A 15878-nucleotide genomic window follows, 5' to 3' on the forward strand; every position below is an offset into this window, starting at 1 on the left:
GTGATTATAGCGGTGTGCCGTTAGCCTCCCCCGGGAAGCTAACGTTAGTTTAGCTAACGGTTAATTCGGCGGACCGCTAGGTGATTATAGCAGTCTGCCGTTAGCCCCCACCGGGAAGCTAACATTAGTTTAGCTAACGGTTAATTTGGCTAACCGCTAGCTGAATGCAGCGGTCTGCCGTTAGCCTCCACAGTTAAGCTAACGTTAGTTTAGCTAACAGCTAATTCGGCTAACCGCTAGCTGAGACAGCATGTAAACTTTAAAAGACCCTCAAAATAAAACTTGAAAATAAACGTTAACATATATAACAGCTGTTACGTCAGTTCTACTTTACTTGTGCTCATTTAAAATACAATCACTCAATACTTGTCTTTATTGTTATTACTGTAATGTCTTAATTTAGCTGTAGCCTGCTTTTCCCATTAACTTTGACTTAACGTTATTTTAGACTGAATCTAGCTGCAGAAACAACGTAACCAGTGGGGCGGTGCCTGTTATTTCGAGGTGGCATGAACGCAGCATTATCATCTGCGCCTACATCATGGCATACGTGTCATCTTGCACATGCGCAGAACGGATTGTGCAGGTGGAACGGTGTCACTACCCAAAGTGAGTAGAGTGCAGATTTGAGTTGCGCATGCGTCACTTTGCGACGAGTGCAGATGTGAGTTGCGCATGCGTCACTTTGCGACAAGTAGCCGACAAGATGCTAACGGCGTTTTGAGCTAACGTTAGCAATCAAGTAGCTAGCCTACTAGCTAGATGCTAATGGCGTTTTTAGCTAACGTTAGCATTCAAACAATCATAAATAGCTAAAACGTTTTTGAAATGACTGCTAGCTACAAGTTAGCAATCAAACACAACATCGGCTGTCACTTGAATGGCGTTTTGAGCCAACGTTAGCAATCTAACAATAATAGAGAGCTAAAACGTTTTTGAAATGACTGCTAGCTACAAATTAGCAATCAGACACAGGCTGTTACACTTTATGTCACTTGAATGGCGTTTTGAGCTAACGTTAGCAACCAAACAATCATAGATTGCTAAAACGTTTTTAGAAATGATTCCCATCTTCTGTTATTGTATGTAAAGAGAAAAGTTTATTATTTTACAGATTTCACAAATTTCAGTAAGACACGTTATGCCGTAAACAGTTTAAATCTGACCATGCGCAACTCACATTTGCACTCGACCAAAGCCGGTCTGACTCGGTTAACATCGGGTATGACACGTTATGCCGTAAACCGTTTAAATCTGAGCATGCGCAACTCAAATCTGCACTATTCTCACTTTGGGTAGTGACAACGGATCGGGTACTGACACTGGTGTGTGCGCAGTGTTTGTGTGCGCGCGCGTCGGCCCGCCCCCGCACTTGGCGACTGGCGAGTGTTAATTTCGGACCCTGCACACGCGGTAGAATGTTTTTAAGGAGAAAGTAGGCCTATCAACAGAAATAAATTATTGAAGTTATCGTCATGGGAAAAATGCGTCTTTAACAATTTCAGAATTTTAATGTCGAATTAATTTTCGATTAATCCTCCAGCCCTAGTGCAGCATGCACAGAAAATACGTGATGGTTTGCCGTTGGCTGTAGTCTTTGCAGTGTGCTCAGGTGCAACTTTAGGCAACTATCTGCCCTCGTCGTTGCTAGTTCTTTATTGTTGGTTTGGTGTGTCTGGACATTAAAATGTGTTGTTTAAAATAATGAAACATTTTACAAACATTTTTGACTGACACTGTTAAGGAAAGGTGGATGGTCTTTTTAGCTGATATTTTCTATTTTAATGGTATACCACTATGGCTCTAGTTTCCACCAATGGACTTGTCTCTTACCATTTTAACGGTGCTGTTAGAATGGTAAGAGACAAGTCCTGTACTTTTACCGGTACCGACCAAATCACATCGGTATTACTGAGTATTGGTTCACGTCAAATCAAACCGTGCCAAATTTCGGTCCTGTCCTCTCTGCATGTGGACAGAGAGGACACACACACACACACACACACACACACACACACACACACACACACACACACAAACACACACAAACACACACAAACACGTTTTGTTGAAGTCACGGTAATGCAGATAAAGTGGTTTCAAGTGTGGTTACAGGTTCACGCACACACCATTCACTGTGATATGATATTAATAGCGAGCCGAAAGCAGTCGCTGTGCTGTTGACGTTACACTTCCTGTGAGACAAGCAGGCACAACAGTGGTTTATATGCCCTGGGGACTGACTGACAGGCTGAGGTTGTAAGGCAAGGAAGCTTTATTTCTACAGCACATTTCAGCAACAAGGCAATTCAAAGTGATTTACATGAAACATTAAAAGAGCAATTAAAAATGGTCATGATGAAGTGTAAAAAGTGTAAAATATTCTAAATAAATAACATAATGTTCTAATAGGATAAATAGGTTTGGAATTATTTTTACAACTGAAATTTTTTTTGTAATTACAGAGGGAAAGTACCGAAAAAAAGTACTGTTGGGTACCTGGAACCGAATTTCAGGTACCGGTATCGGTACTGAACTTGGTTCAGATGCGAAAGGTACCCAACCCTACTGCTAAGGGGCAGGTAGAGAGGACTAAAATCACTGCTTTATTTGTACCTGTATTGAATATAAACACTACAGTTTCAGTCCGTGCAATCCCTTGATAAGATGAGCACAGATTACTTGAATTTAGGGCTGGGCAATATATTGATATTGTGATATGGGACAAGATATGGTCTTAGATTTTGAAACTGGCACCATGCACATACGGGAGCACATCTGGCGAGTATCTCGCCAACAAAAGCAGGCCCAGGTGTGCTGCTTTTGCACAAGAATAAGATCAGTCCAACTATTTCTACCGGGTGAACACATCAAGTCTCTTTGATGCTGATCATGCTTATCTATATAAGATATAGTGCAAGAGAAAGTAAAGTGGGTACAGATGAGGGAGCATCACCTCTCACATGCAAATATGTCTAAACAAAACATGAGAAAGGAGGTGTGGCTCTCACTCTCTTGTGAAATAAGCAAATCAGCCTTTTCATAACACTCCAATAAATACCACAGAACAAATAATTTGAAGAACAGCTTACTGCATTAGACCAGGTGTCAGCTATAAGAATGGATGTGCAAGTAATTGTCTGGGTAATTTTCCCAGGCTGTGTAATGTCAGGTTTTAAAAGGAGTCTCAGCTTGCCAGGCTTTTAAGTGGATAAAGCAAGCATCCCCCAGCACTTAACCCCCAGTAGCCATGATGAAAACCTATGAGCTTCTTCTTTTGCTGCTTTATATTCTTGAAATAAGCAAATTACTGGGCATGAATGATCTGACCCTCTTGAGAGTGCAGATACTATGAGGAGTGTACAATAGGCAACATTTGTTAGTGCTCTGGAGCTGGGGCACCCCATGGCCTCCAAACTAAACCTGTATTCACTCCTATATTCTCTCATATATATACCTCAGTGGTTTCATAAAAATATGCAAAGCATGTCATTAGGAATCACCCTCTGAAGTGGCTGTCTGACCTCAGAAATACACATTCAAAACAACATTAGAAACCTGACCTTTTGAAAAATATATAACCTTTTAATAAATCGTTAAAAGAAAAAGGGCACAGGTGGAAGCTGTGGCAACTTGCACTGACCAGTCAAGTGACACCAACAATGCCAGGCTATCAACAACTCTGCTGAGTGTGCTCTTAGCTGTATAACTTTGTCTCGATTAAATGTGCATTATTGCTCCATATTACTTTTACCACTTAGAACAGGAGAACATGTGACAGATTAATCCATAATGGAAACTCTTGTTAATTGCAGCCCCTTGTAGTGTCTGTGTTTAGACTCTAAACACATACGCTAGGGGAGGTAAGCTAAAGTTGTAATGTGATTTTGACCACATTCAGGTCACTGTAAGGGCATGGCCACAACTCCAGCTCTAGTGGAGCATTGGGGCTAACCTGGTGACCTATACAGTGTCAAAATAGCTCCTCCTCTGTGCCAATGGGACCAAAGTTTCTCCAGAAAGCATCTGGCTAACTTTAGCAAACACTTTTAACGTAATGATGAAGTAAAGCGAAAACTAGAAGTCTTAGAAGAGACGCGATTGCTGGCAAACACATTCAATTTACACGTTTTGCGCAATGACTTTCATTCATAGGTTTTGTAAATTTACATTAGCTATCATTAGCGCTACTTGGGTTGGTATTCGTCACCATGCTGCTGTTTTTGTACACTCTTTGGAGGGTTTGCAGACTTAAGTTAGCCGTTAAACAACGTTAGCAAGCAAGCTAGAAACAAACACCGCTTGCCTGCTGCTGTTTTGGGGCCCCGAGAAGACGTTAGCTAGTGCGACCGATTAACCTCACGCGTTCCGACACACACACAAACACACACGGTGACTGACCCCCACGCCCCGTGCCAACCGTGACACCCTGTGCTAAGAAGCAAGCTAGGCGTCGCACTTACCGTTATTGTACGTCTTGTAGCCTCGGTCCTCTTTCTGGTCGCTCTCCCTGGCTGTTTTTCCTGATATTCTACACCATTTCTGGATGGTGGCTCAGAGCAGACCAGTGGCAGCAAGAGAGCAGAGAAGGGGTGGGCCATTTTCATTTGCATTCCAAACTGGCAACGTGACGCAAATCGGTCCAATGAACACAGAGTATGATAGTTAACCCCGCCTCTTCTGCTATCAATCAACAGCCTCTCCTCCTCCGCCCCCCTCTTGTCTCTTCTTCCATGCGCCTGTCAAGTGGCGACCGCTGTCTTAATCTCCATGGTAACAAAAAAGGGATTTAACCCTTGCCCAGTGCTTTATTTGCACTGGAGCTTCACTAAAGTTAGTGTTGGAAAAAGTATTCAGGATATGGATAATATAAATCAATATTAAACAGACCAGGGATCAGCCCTGTTCAGCTTTGTGACGAATAATTTCCCAGCTGATCCAAGAGGGTTTTTAAACAGTTTTTTTTGCTTAAAAAGTGGGAGAGTTTTCTTAACTCATAAAGGAACACTTCATCCTTCAGTTTTTCCGAAAAATTCAAAGTCATCAATTTTAGAGATAGGCCTACATTAATTTCACTGGATGGGAAGGATATGAACAATTGAATGAAAATAAACCAGTACAGCCTAAAGCTGTCAGACAAATGTAGTCAGGGGCGTCGGACTGGGGGGGGAGACTCATGTGAGGAGGGCCCAAAAATATGCTAGAATGAATAGCTGTGGATGCGGGGAGGGACCAATAGAAAAATGCCTTTCCACAGGGCCCAGAATTTTGTGCTATACGCCCCTGAATGTAGTGGACTAAGAAGAACAATATTTGTCTCTGAGATGTAGGCCTAGCAGTAGAAGTATAAAGTTGTGTTAAATGGAAATACTCAAGTAAAGTAGTACCTCGAACATTTAGCCTACTTAAAGGAATATGCCACTGTTTGTTGTAATAGGGTTATTCACTGTCTCCTCTGTATTTATATAGGTGGGCAAACACATTTTTGTCTCAGTGCATGCATTGTCTTAGTCCGGCAGTGCCACTGCTAGCTTAGCTTAGCGTAGTGAATGGAATCCTATGTTGCCGGTTAGCATGTTGTGAGTAAAAGTGACCCAACAACAACAAAAAGAAAACCTAATTACTTAAGGCCATTTTACAGTTGTGCGTCAAATCGACGGCGCAGGGTCCTGACGTAAGACCCTCTCGAAAAATGTAACTACACGTCGGCGTACGCGCACGTAGCTCGGCCGTGGCTTGGTAGCGTTGCATTTCTCCCGACTCATTTCCTGGTTCTTATTCTCCATAAACAACATGAAATCAAGGAGAGGGTTAACTTCTCCTGCTACATATTTCCCACTGTAGTCAGAAAGCACAGAGGAGACACTTTGTTTCTCTCACTATGACTCTAGAGTCGCTACTCGCTCCGAGCTCCGAAGGTAATCGCCGGCACTCTCTCACTTCTCTCTACCACACACTCCCCACACACACACACGCAGCTCGACGCACACACCAGCGCACAAGTATAAACATCAGGCCACTTTTTAAGGCTACGGCGAGAGCTCTGCGTGGAGCCGACGCACAACTATAAAAAGGCCTTTATTGTGGCCTGCGTATTCACAAGTACAAACAGCAAAGGATGCACCGAATCCAGGATTCGGCTTCGGATTCGGCCAAATATTGGGCTTTTTGACATTTCAACATCGCCGCTGTTAAAACATTTGCGTATGTAACAGCCAAAAGAATACGAGCTGTGCATTAAGGAATTTACAGACAGCAGGCAAAATGCAGCAACTTCAGGTAAGGAAGGACAGTCACAGCTTGCAGCACAACTTGTTTTAACCGGACGATTTTTACAGTTAAAATAAAATAAAATGAAAAATACACTGCTGTGGACGTTGTTTACTTCATTAATGTTTTTACTGTGTTAATGGACTGAGGATGGGAGTAGGATTCGGTATTCGGATTCAGCAGAATCTTAAAGGGATATCTCACTGTTGGAAAGATGAATATATCTTTAAATTGGGTCACTTATGTAGTAGAAATGTGATTTTTCTTTTTGGGGGAAATTGGTGGCTTGTAGGCCGAGAAAAGCCAGAAAATGTGTTTTTGGCTCATGTGAATGAAAGACACCAAATCCCAGAATGCACTTGCTTCGCAGCTTTAGAGTCTACTCCCAAGCCACGCCTAACGTTTACAGACAGACAGACAGTGAGACAGTCAACTCAACTCAAGTGTGTTTTATTGTCATTTCAACCATATACACAAAACAACGTTTCACCGTGGCTCAAATGGTGTTACACATTTAAAATATATAAAAACGACATTATATACAAACGACATACGAAACAGGCTACATTTAGTGCACACACATTATAGGCTCTGTAAAGTTCAGCCAACAAATACTAGCATTAGCGCTTGGTGGGATATAAACACCGAGTGTTAACACAGCCGTAAATTTGCGTGGAATGTAGAATGGTCGGCATTTAACGGTCACAAACTCCACCAGCAGTTAGTTGGATACAAGCACCAGTCCGTGTTAACACAGCCCACCTCCACTAGTCTTACCCGGCGACAGAGCAGCAGGCCTGGTCCAGAGTTTTGGGGTTTGGCCGGTATTCAGCCGTGGCGGATTTAGCAAATTGGGGGCCCAAGGCAAAAGTATGTATGGAGCCCCCCAACCGATCTTTAAAAGAGAACGAAAAAAAAATTTACCAACTGAATGGTGGATAAAGCTAATCTACGGGGAAGTAAAGGTTGGAAAGGAGAATAAAAAACCTTCCCCTTTAAACCCTGCATACACTTCTTTACTCCAAAATGAAGATGGAAAGCAGAGAACACACAAAGAGTAGCACTACACAAACTAATAATAATAAATTGAATTTATGTAGCGCTTTTCAAGGACTCAAAGTCGCTTTACAGGGGAGGTAGATTATAAAAACAAACAGAACAAAACAAAACAAAACAAGATTCAGGCCCAGATGAAAAGGGGAGGGGCGTGGGGCTATGGATAAGCAGAGGTGAAGAGATGGGTCTTGAGGCGGGACTGGAAGATGGTGAGAGACTCAGAGGTGCGGATCTCTTGGGGGAGGGAGTTCCAGAGCCTGGGAGCTGCCCTGGAGAATGCTCTGTCCCCAAAACTGCGGAGTTTGGACTTTTGGATGGAGAGGAGACCAGCTGAGGTGGATCTGAGGGACCGTGAGGGTTGGTACGGGGAGAGGAGGTCAGTGAGGTATGAGGGGGCCAGATGGTGAAGGGCTTTGTAGGTGAGGACCAGGACCTTGTAGGTGATTCGGTGGGTGATAGGTAGCCAGTGGAGTTGTTTTAGGACTGGAGTGATGTGGTGCCAGGATTTGGTGCGGGTGATGAGTCACTGCGTTCTGGACCAGTTGGAGTCGGTTGATGTTGGTAGAGCTGATGCCGAGAAGAAGTGAGTTGCAGTAGTCCAGTTGGGAGGAGATGAAGGCGTGAATGAGTCTTTCAGCAGCGGGCAGTGTGAGAGAGGGTCTGATTTTGGCGATGTTGCGGAGGTGAAAGAAGGAGGTTTTAATGACTAGACGGATGTGAGGCTCAAGGGAGAGGGTGGAGTCAAAGATCACACCAAGGTTGTGGGCCTGGGGAGATGGGGAGACAATGGTGCCGTTGATGCTGAGAGTGGGGTTATTGGTTTTGCCAAAGCCGGTCTACGGAAAGCCATTCCATACGGAACCCCCAGTTCCACCAGAGTTCCACTGGGGGTGATCGCGGTCCAGTGCAAAATGAATGGGACTCTATGGAGCTAGACGGCTAAATTTGTCTCTTTCGCCTGATTGTCGTTGAGAAACCTCAGATTTGATTGTAGTTTTTGCAAGTTCAACATGGGTTATAGGTCGAAAGTTGAATGAACGAGTACTTATGTCCTTTTGATTTCTTACAGGGTGAGTCGTTGTAGCCCATAACACCATAGCATTCTGCTAATGAATGCTGATTGGTCAGTGAAGGAGTGATTACGATCGGAGATCCCGCTTGACGGCATCCGAAGCAGAGCCTGAATATCAGAGTGAATATTTCGGTGTGGTCTCTAAAACATTAGCAAACCTCTTTCTAGCACATGTATTAACAGAGAGAGCCTTACCTGTTAGCTGTGTTGTCGATGCCTCGAGAGAACAAAGGAAGCGACTCAGAGCTTGCCGTAAAGCAGTATCTCTGGCCGTATATGTGTATGACGTCATTGACATTTTAAAAGGCTTTTTAGAACAAAAAAGTTACTTTAAAAAAATCTAACACACAGCAGTGTGTATTTTTTTAGCCTCCCCTTTCGAATGCAACATTCAAATTACTAGACAAAAAATTATATCCTGAGAAAAGTGGGTTTTGAGGGGTATAGCTCCATAGAGCCCCATTCATTCTGCACTGGCCTGTGAGCGCCCCCTATATGGAACTCTGGTGGAACTGCAACCAGTTCAGAACCCGGAAGTAACGAGGGAGTGGCACTTCTTGATATATTAGAAGTTCTTTGGTTTTGCTGAGTGTTGATTTGGAGCCGATGAGGAGGAATTCTGTTTTGTCACTGTTGAGTTTGAGGAAGTTGTGTTGCATCCAGGTTTTAATAGCTGACAGACAGGAGTTGATGTGGGAGAGGGGAGGATTGTGGGGGGATTTGGTGCTGAGGTAGATCTGGGTGGGTCTGGCATAGCAGTGGAAGTCCAGGTTGAAGTGGCCAAGTATCTGACCAAGAGGCAGGATGTAGATGATGAAGAGGAGGGGGCCGAGTACGGAGCCTTGGGGAACGCCTTGAGTGACTGTGGCTGTGACAGAAGTGTGGTTATGGAGAGAGATGAAGTGGGATCTGTTGGATAGTTAGGAGTGGAGCCAGTTGAGTGCAGTACCTTCGATACCGAGGTCTTTGAGTCTGGTGAGCAGTATGTTATGGCTGACGGTATCGAAGGCTGCACTCAGGTCAGCAGAGGTGAGGAGGTTGTTGAGGACTTTGAGGAGAGTGGTTTCTGTGCTGTGGAGGGGGCGAAAACCAGATTGGAGGGCTTCGAATTGGTTATGGGCATGAAGATGGGTTTGTAGTTGTGCGGCGACTATATGTTCCAGGGTTTTAGACAGAAAGGGGAGGTTGGATATTGGGCGGTAGTTGTTGAGGGAGGAGGGATCCAGACCAGGTTTTTTAGGGATTGGGGTGACAGCGGCAGTTTTGAAGGCAGAGGGGACAGTTCCAAGGGACAGTGAGGAGTTGAAGAGGTTAGTGAGGTAGGGGCATAGCACGGGGAGGCAGGACTTCAGGAGTGGAGTAGGGAGGGGGTCAAGGGAGCAGGTGGTGGGTTTGGAGGAGCTGATGAGTTTTGAGATTTCAGAAGGAGTGACCGGGTCAAACTGGGAGAGGAGGCAGTGAGGAGGAGGGGTTGGGAGGTCGGGAGGGATGGGTAGTAGAGGGGTCGTGGTAGGTGCTGGAGTAGATCCTGGGAGGTCAGATACAGGGGATAGGGATTGGTAAATGTTGTTGATTTTGTCAGCAAAAAATTGAGGAATGAGTTGCAGAGATCCGGAGTAGAGGTAGGGAGGGTGTTGGTCCGAGGCTTGATCAGGTTGTTCATTGTGGAGAAGAGGGTTCTTGGGTTTCGGCAGGGGTCGGTGAGGATGGTGGAAAGGTAGGCAGATTTGGCAGCAATGAGAGCGTCTTTGTTAGCAGTGAGATGGAGTTTATAGGCTTCATGATGGACTGTGAGGGATGATTTCCTTGTCAGACGTTCAAGTTGGCAGCCAGTTTGTTTCAATTTCCGGAGTGCAGGTGTGTACCAGGGTGAAGAGGTGTTAAAAGTGACAGTTTTTGTTTTGAGGGGGGCCAGTGTGTTGAGGGAGGTAGACAAGGTGGAGTTGAAGTGGTTTGTGAGATCATCAGGTGAGGTGAGGGTTGAGTCCAGGTGGAGAGTGGTGGAGAGCAGGTCAGAGAGATGGTGGGGATTGATAGATTTGAGGTTGCGGAAGGTGATTTCTCTATTCGGCCGAACCCCAAAAGTTTGGCCGAATCCCAATGTATTCAGCCGAACCTCAGGGGATTCAGCCAGTATTCAGCCTAACCCCAGGGGATTCGGCCAGTATTCGACCGAACCACAAGGTATTAAATACCGGCTGAATACATTGGGGTTCGGCCGAATACCTTCACTCAGGGGATTCGGCCAGTATTCGACCGAACCACAAGGTATTAAATACCGGCTGAATACATTGGGGTTCGGCCGAATACCTTCACTCAGGGGATTCGGCCAGTATTCGACCGAACCACAAGGTATTAAATACCGGCTGAATACATTGGGGTTCGGCCGAATACCTTCACTCAGGGGATTTGTCCAGTATTCGGCCTCAGGGGATTCGGTATTTAGCCGGTATTTGGCCGAACCCCAAGGTATTTCTGGTATTCAGTCGAACCCCAAGGGAATTGGCCGGTATTCGGCACCTTTGGATTCGGCTGAACCCCAGTGGTTCCGAAACCGAATACCAGTGGATCTGAACCTCAAAAGTTTGGCCGAATACCGAATCCACTGGTATTCGGTCGGTATTTGGCCGAACCCCAATGTATTCGGCCGAACCTCATGGGATTCGGCCGAACCTCATGGGATTCGGCCGAACCTCAGGGTATTCGGCCAGTATTCGGCTGAACCACAAGGTAACCCCAAGGTTAGGGAATCCACTGGTATTCGGTTAGTATTATTTCTAGGGATGCACCGAATATTCGGCCACCGAAAATTTTCGGCCGAAAATGGCCCAAAAGGGCATTTTCGGTTTTCGGCCGAAATACCTTTATCACCGAAACAATACGGCCGAAAATGTTGTGATGACGCAAACAGAAAACGCGACCTGCACGTGTGTCAGTACCCGATCCACCTGCAAAGCGTCTCCTAAGCAAAGAGGTTGAGACGGACCACGGAGTGAAAACAATGAAAATGCGCTCTTAGAGTCTGTCAGCACCGTTTCAGTGAGATCTGTTCGGATCCGTCGAACTGCTATGTACTTGATCCGCGTTATAAAGACCATTACTTGGATGCGGAAATAAGCAAGGCGCAACGAGAAATGATCCAGGCCGCGATGGATGCGGAACCCGCGTGGAGACGGAGCGCGCGAGCAGCGCCCAGCGCAGGAGGAGATCAGAGCGCAGAAAAAAAGACTTGTCTCTCTGCACCAGATGAGGGGCATGCACCCTCGTTGTCTGATATGTTCAGTGAAATCCTGCAAGAAAGTGCCTCAATTAATAATAATAATAATAATAATAATAATAATAATAATAATAATAACAATAGGTAAGCTATTCTGTTCTTAGGCTACTGTATACTGTATGTGACTATCAGATTGTAGCCATATTTCTGCTAGATATGTTTTTAATTAAACTTTAATATTAATTTTGTACAATTGCATTGCCTTGATTTTAGTAAAGTTAGTACACAGTCATAGCCATAAATGCAATGGTACTAATAATTGGCTTAATTTCTTTCGGTGTTTCGGTTTCGGTTTTCGGTCTTGGTTTCCTCTTTTTTCGGTTTTCGGTTTCGGCCAAGAATTTTCATTTCGGTGCATCACTAATTATTTCTAATTCTATTTTTTAAGTGTTGAACTATTTATTTTCTTATTTTGGTGTTATTTCATTCTCTAGAGAAGAGAGATGAGAGTGAGCCTGTCAATAACTGGATTCACTCTCTCCTCAAAACCTTAAATTGGTGATCCCTTGGACCGTAATGGTCTAAAAATTAAACTATATACCATATTGTAAGTCCTATGAGAAACTGGATTGGACTGGTAATATTAAGATTATAGAAGATCTCTGTCTTCACATTTTGTAATTTTGTGAAAAACGTATTCCTTTTGTCTTCATTGTCTTGCGCTAATCTATCTTCCCTCGGCTGTATCCAAACAGTGCTGGAGAACATTGTACAAGCTTTGAATCCACACTGCAGGTCCACATGGAAATGACCAAGCATGGTAATAAAATGGGATGCAATGAATTGCTAATGTTTCACTGAGTCACTATTGTGTTGCTTGCAATTTGAGCAGGGAAGTGCATTCATCTGCCTGCAAATACTGAATAATTGATCAGAATATGACTTATTTGGTTGGCCCTTGAGTTCATTATCTGGTCTTTCATAGCTCCCTTGATACCTTGCTCGCAGCATCAGCATAAACACAATATCATTCCAGTAACTTGGTTAATCCCTAAAGACACGTTATGGGCTCGCAGCCAGGCAGACTGTGTGATATTAATGTTGTTGCAGAGGTAACACTAAATTCAAACACTGCTCTGCTGGGCTGGAACATACCTTCAAAAAGATGTTTAGGGCCAGATATAATGTTGTGTAGATAATACATGAGAATCTTAATGGAATATTTATATGGGCTTCCGTTCAGCTTGGTCGATCCTCCATTTCAACAAGGTAAGGGATAGGGGTGGCTTGTTGTCTTTGCCGTCATTTTTTGTCTCCACAGAGCTGCTCACTGATTTTAAACAGAAGAGTATAAGAGAGAGTGCTTTCAACTTCTTGCAGCTTTGACTACTTGTATGAGGTTGGTGGAGGCCCAAATATCTTAATAAACAAATGCATTTCAATTTATCCTTTCAGTTTGATTCATACATTCATTCATTATTTTGAACCAAAACCACAGACAAAGACAGATGATTTGTGACTTAAATGTGGTGGTGCTGGTGCATAATGTGTTTTAGCATACCAAACCTGTCAGCCTGACTGGTCATGATGTAGCAGTCTGCTGACCATCCCGAGAGTCAAAACACCAAGAAGCATTTATATATGTAAGCACAATACCATAGCTGGTGAAATATACAGGTACTGTATGATTGTGTAATGTAATAAATGTTGTTTAAATAAGCAGAGATTATTTTCCATTACCATCATAATTTGTTCTACATAAAGAAATAAAAAGTCTATTTTAATTCAGTACAATATTAAATACAGTTTAAGGCCCGTGCTCTCCCCCCCCCCCCGACTTCAACTCTCCGTCACCCGGGACCCATTAATCAAATGATGATGGGGCGGGAACGGAAGGAGTGCTACCTCCCTTGCGCAGGAGGGGAAGAGGGGGAAAATTCAAGCTCCATCCCGGGGTAAAAAAAATGTACATGTTAAACAGTTCTTGGCTAAAGTAATCTGTTGGAGCTTCACTGAGTTGCTTTTGCCTTAAAAGAAACCTATGATGAGCCAGCTCTTCTCTGAGACAGATAACAACTACAATATAAATCAGGTAATGGGACAAAGGAAAGATGACCCATTAAGGGAACAGTAGTGTGGGGAAGAAAAAAAAGGAAAGGTTATTTTTATTAAAAATAAATAAATACTGCAACAAGTGGAGGATAGTCTGGTATTTTGTGGTTAGTTCAATATCTGCGTAGTGCTTACACTGTTGGATTCATAATTTGAAACATTAGTTCTTTACAGCAATGGAGAGTTGCACTTCGTTTGGATAGTTTACTTTTTTTTAAAGGCATTTTATGCCTTTATTTGCATAGGACAGTTCAGACTTGAAAGGGGAGAGAGGGGGAATGAGATGCAGCAAAGGGCTGCATGTTGGAATCTAAGCCGCTCTACCAGGTGAGCTAACCAGGCACCCTGGATAGTTTATTTTGATCATAATGTGTCAGTACTGGGTTTAGGAGATAATTACTTAGATTCTACTCTGACATGGAGATTATAGATGTGCCTTGTGTCTGGGGAAGCAGTTTACTCTCTAATGGATGGTGTGAGGAGTACGTCATCAGGATTAGATTCAGGACTGAGGTTAGGATAATGTGAGGTCTACAGAAGTTCAGTCAATAAGCAAGTAACTTTGTCTAACTATCAGGTCACATATTGACCTTATAGTTAAGTATGACCAATCCCTGGCATGACTATAAAAATGTAACTTTTATATGTCTTTCTCATTATTATAATGCAATATTTCCTTTTTTTGATCACACATACTATAACAATTTATCAGTGAAATCTTTGGCCCCATTGATGCACTGTGAATCATTCCAGCCTCTGATGATTCACTTTATTGGTTTGTGCTTTGTGCATAACATTTAAGGATGGATTATTTATGATGCAACACAGACTTGTCTCAAGAGCAGATTGATAGATCTCCACCGTTTTGGCTTTTTCATAGCGACAAAGAGACCTAAAGGACATAGCAATACACACATGGGATAAACTCTGTGCTGAAGTTATTCAATGTTGTAGATTAGATCCCCCACCCATCCTGGCATCATGACATTTTAGTGAATTACAATCAAGACTGAATGATCCAAACTGACGACTACACTCCTAATAGTAGTGTAGTAAACAGACTACAACAATGGTCAACTATCACATCAAAAGCAAATAACATGGCACTGACTATGCCTCTAATTAAAGGGGAAGGGTGTGTTTTTTATTACATGTATTCATCCAGGAAATGCTTGCGCATCATTCTTACGTTCAGCAATTCCCCTCTCCATGCCCACACAAGGCTGCACAAGGCCAGCAAAAACCTTCTCGGACTACTGGATTCACATAACCCCCCAGAGCGGCTGGTGATGTGAATGCCTTGCTAAAGGGTACCATAGTGAAGTTTCAGAAAAGGAGTCAATGGTTTTATAATTTAAAGGGCAACTACAACCATTTAAAAAAAAAACAAATCTAATTTGTCACTGATTCTTGAAACTTTGGCAAAAACATGTCCCTCTAAGAAAAGTGCCAATTCTGTTGGAAATTAATAACATTTTCATGAATAAAAAGAATCAAGGTTATAATCAGGGGGTCCTTTGCACATATGTAAGGTTCTTTTATAGTTTTATTTTTAATTTTTATTAATTTAATGATTATTTGCTGGCCCATTGCCTACAAAATCAGTTGTCCTCGGATAGGAGATAATCATTTCAACTTGATTAAAAAAACATAAAGTAATAATTGAATTGAATAATATCTTTACCACATGAAATAGTACATTGTAATATGTTTTAAAAACTAACAGTGAGTTTTTAACAATATTTACTATTATTTTGTGTTTGCTCAAAAATGTGTCCCACATATTCGTCACCACCTTCAGATATTTATAAAAAGCAATAAAGTCAGGCAACTAAAATGTCAACTACATTCCTGAGGACCGCATTTTCAAACCTTCAGCTCTACTGCATGCTTCAAGATCACTCAAGCTCCCTGATATTTGCTATTTTCTCTTAAACTTGTTCATATTTTCGGACACTGCTACTGTCGCCACCTTAACATGTCAACACCGTCTCTTTTGTATGAACAATATTAGATTAGATTATGACATAAATGTATACTTTTTAAGAAGAGGTCTGAAGTAGCTAGCAATAGAGGGGAAACAAGATGGCTAATGTGAACAACTCATGCATATCATGTGAAAGAGTAGGTTTTTGTCACCACCGTCAGACG

Source organism: Perca fluviatilis, chromosome 4, assembly GCF_010015445.1.
Source record: "Perca fluviatilis chromosome 4, GENO_Pfluv_1.0, whole genome shotgun sequence".
Lineage (NCBI taxonomy): Eukaryota > Metazoa > Chordata > Actinopteri > Perciformes > Percidae > Perca > Perca fluviatilis.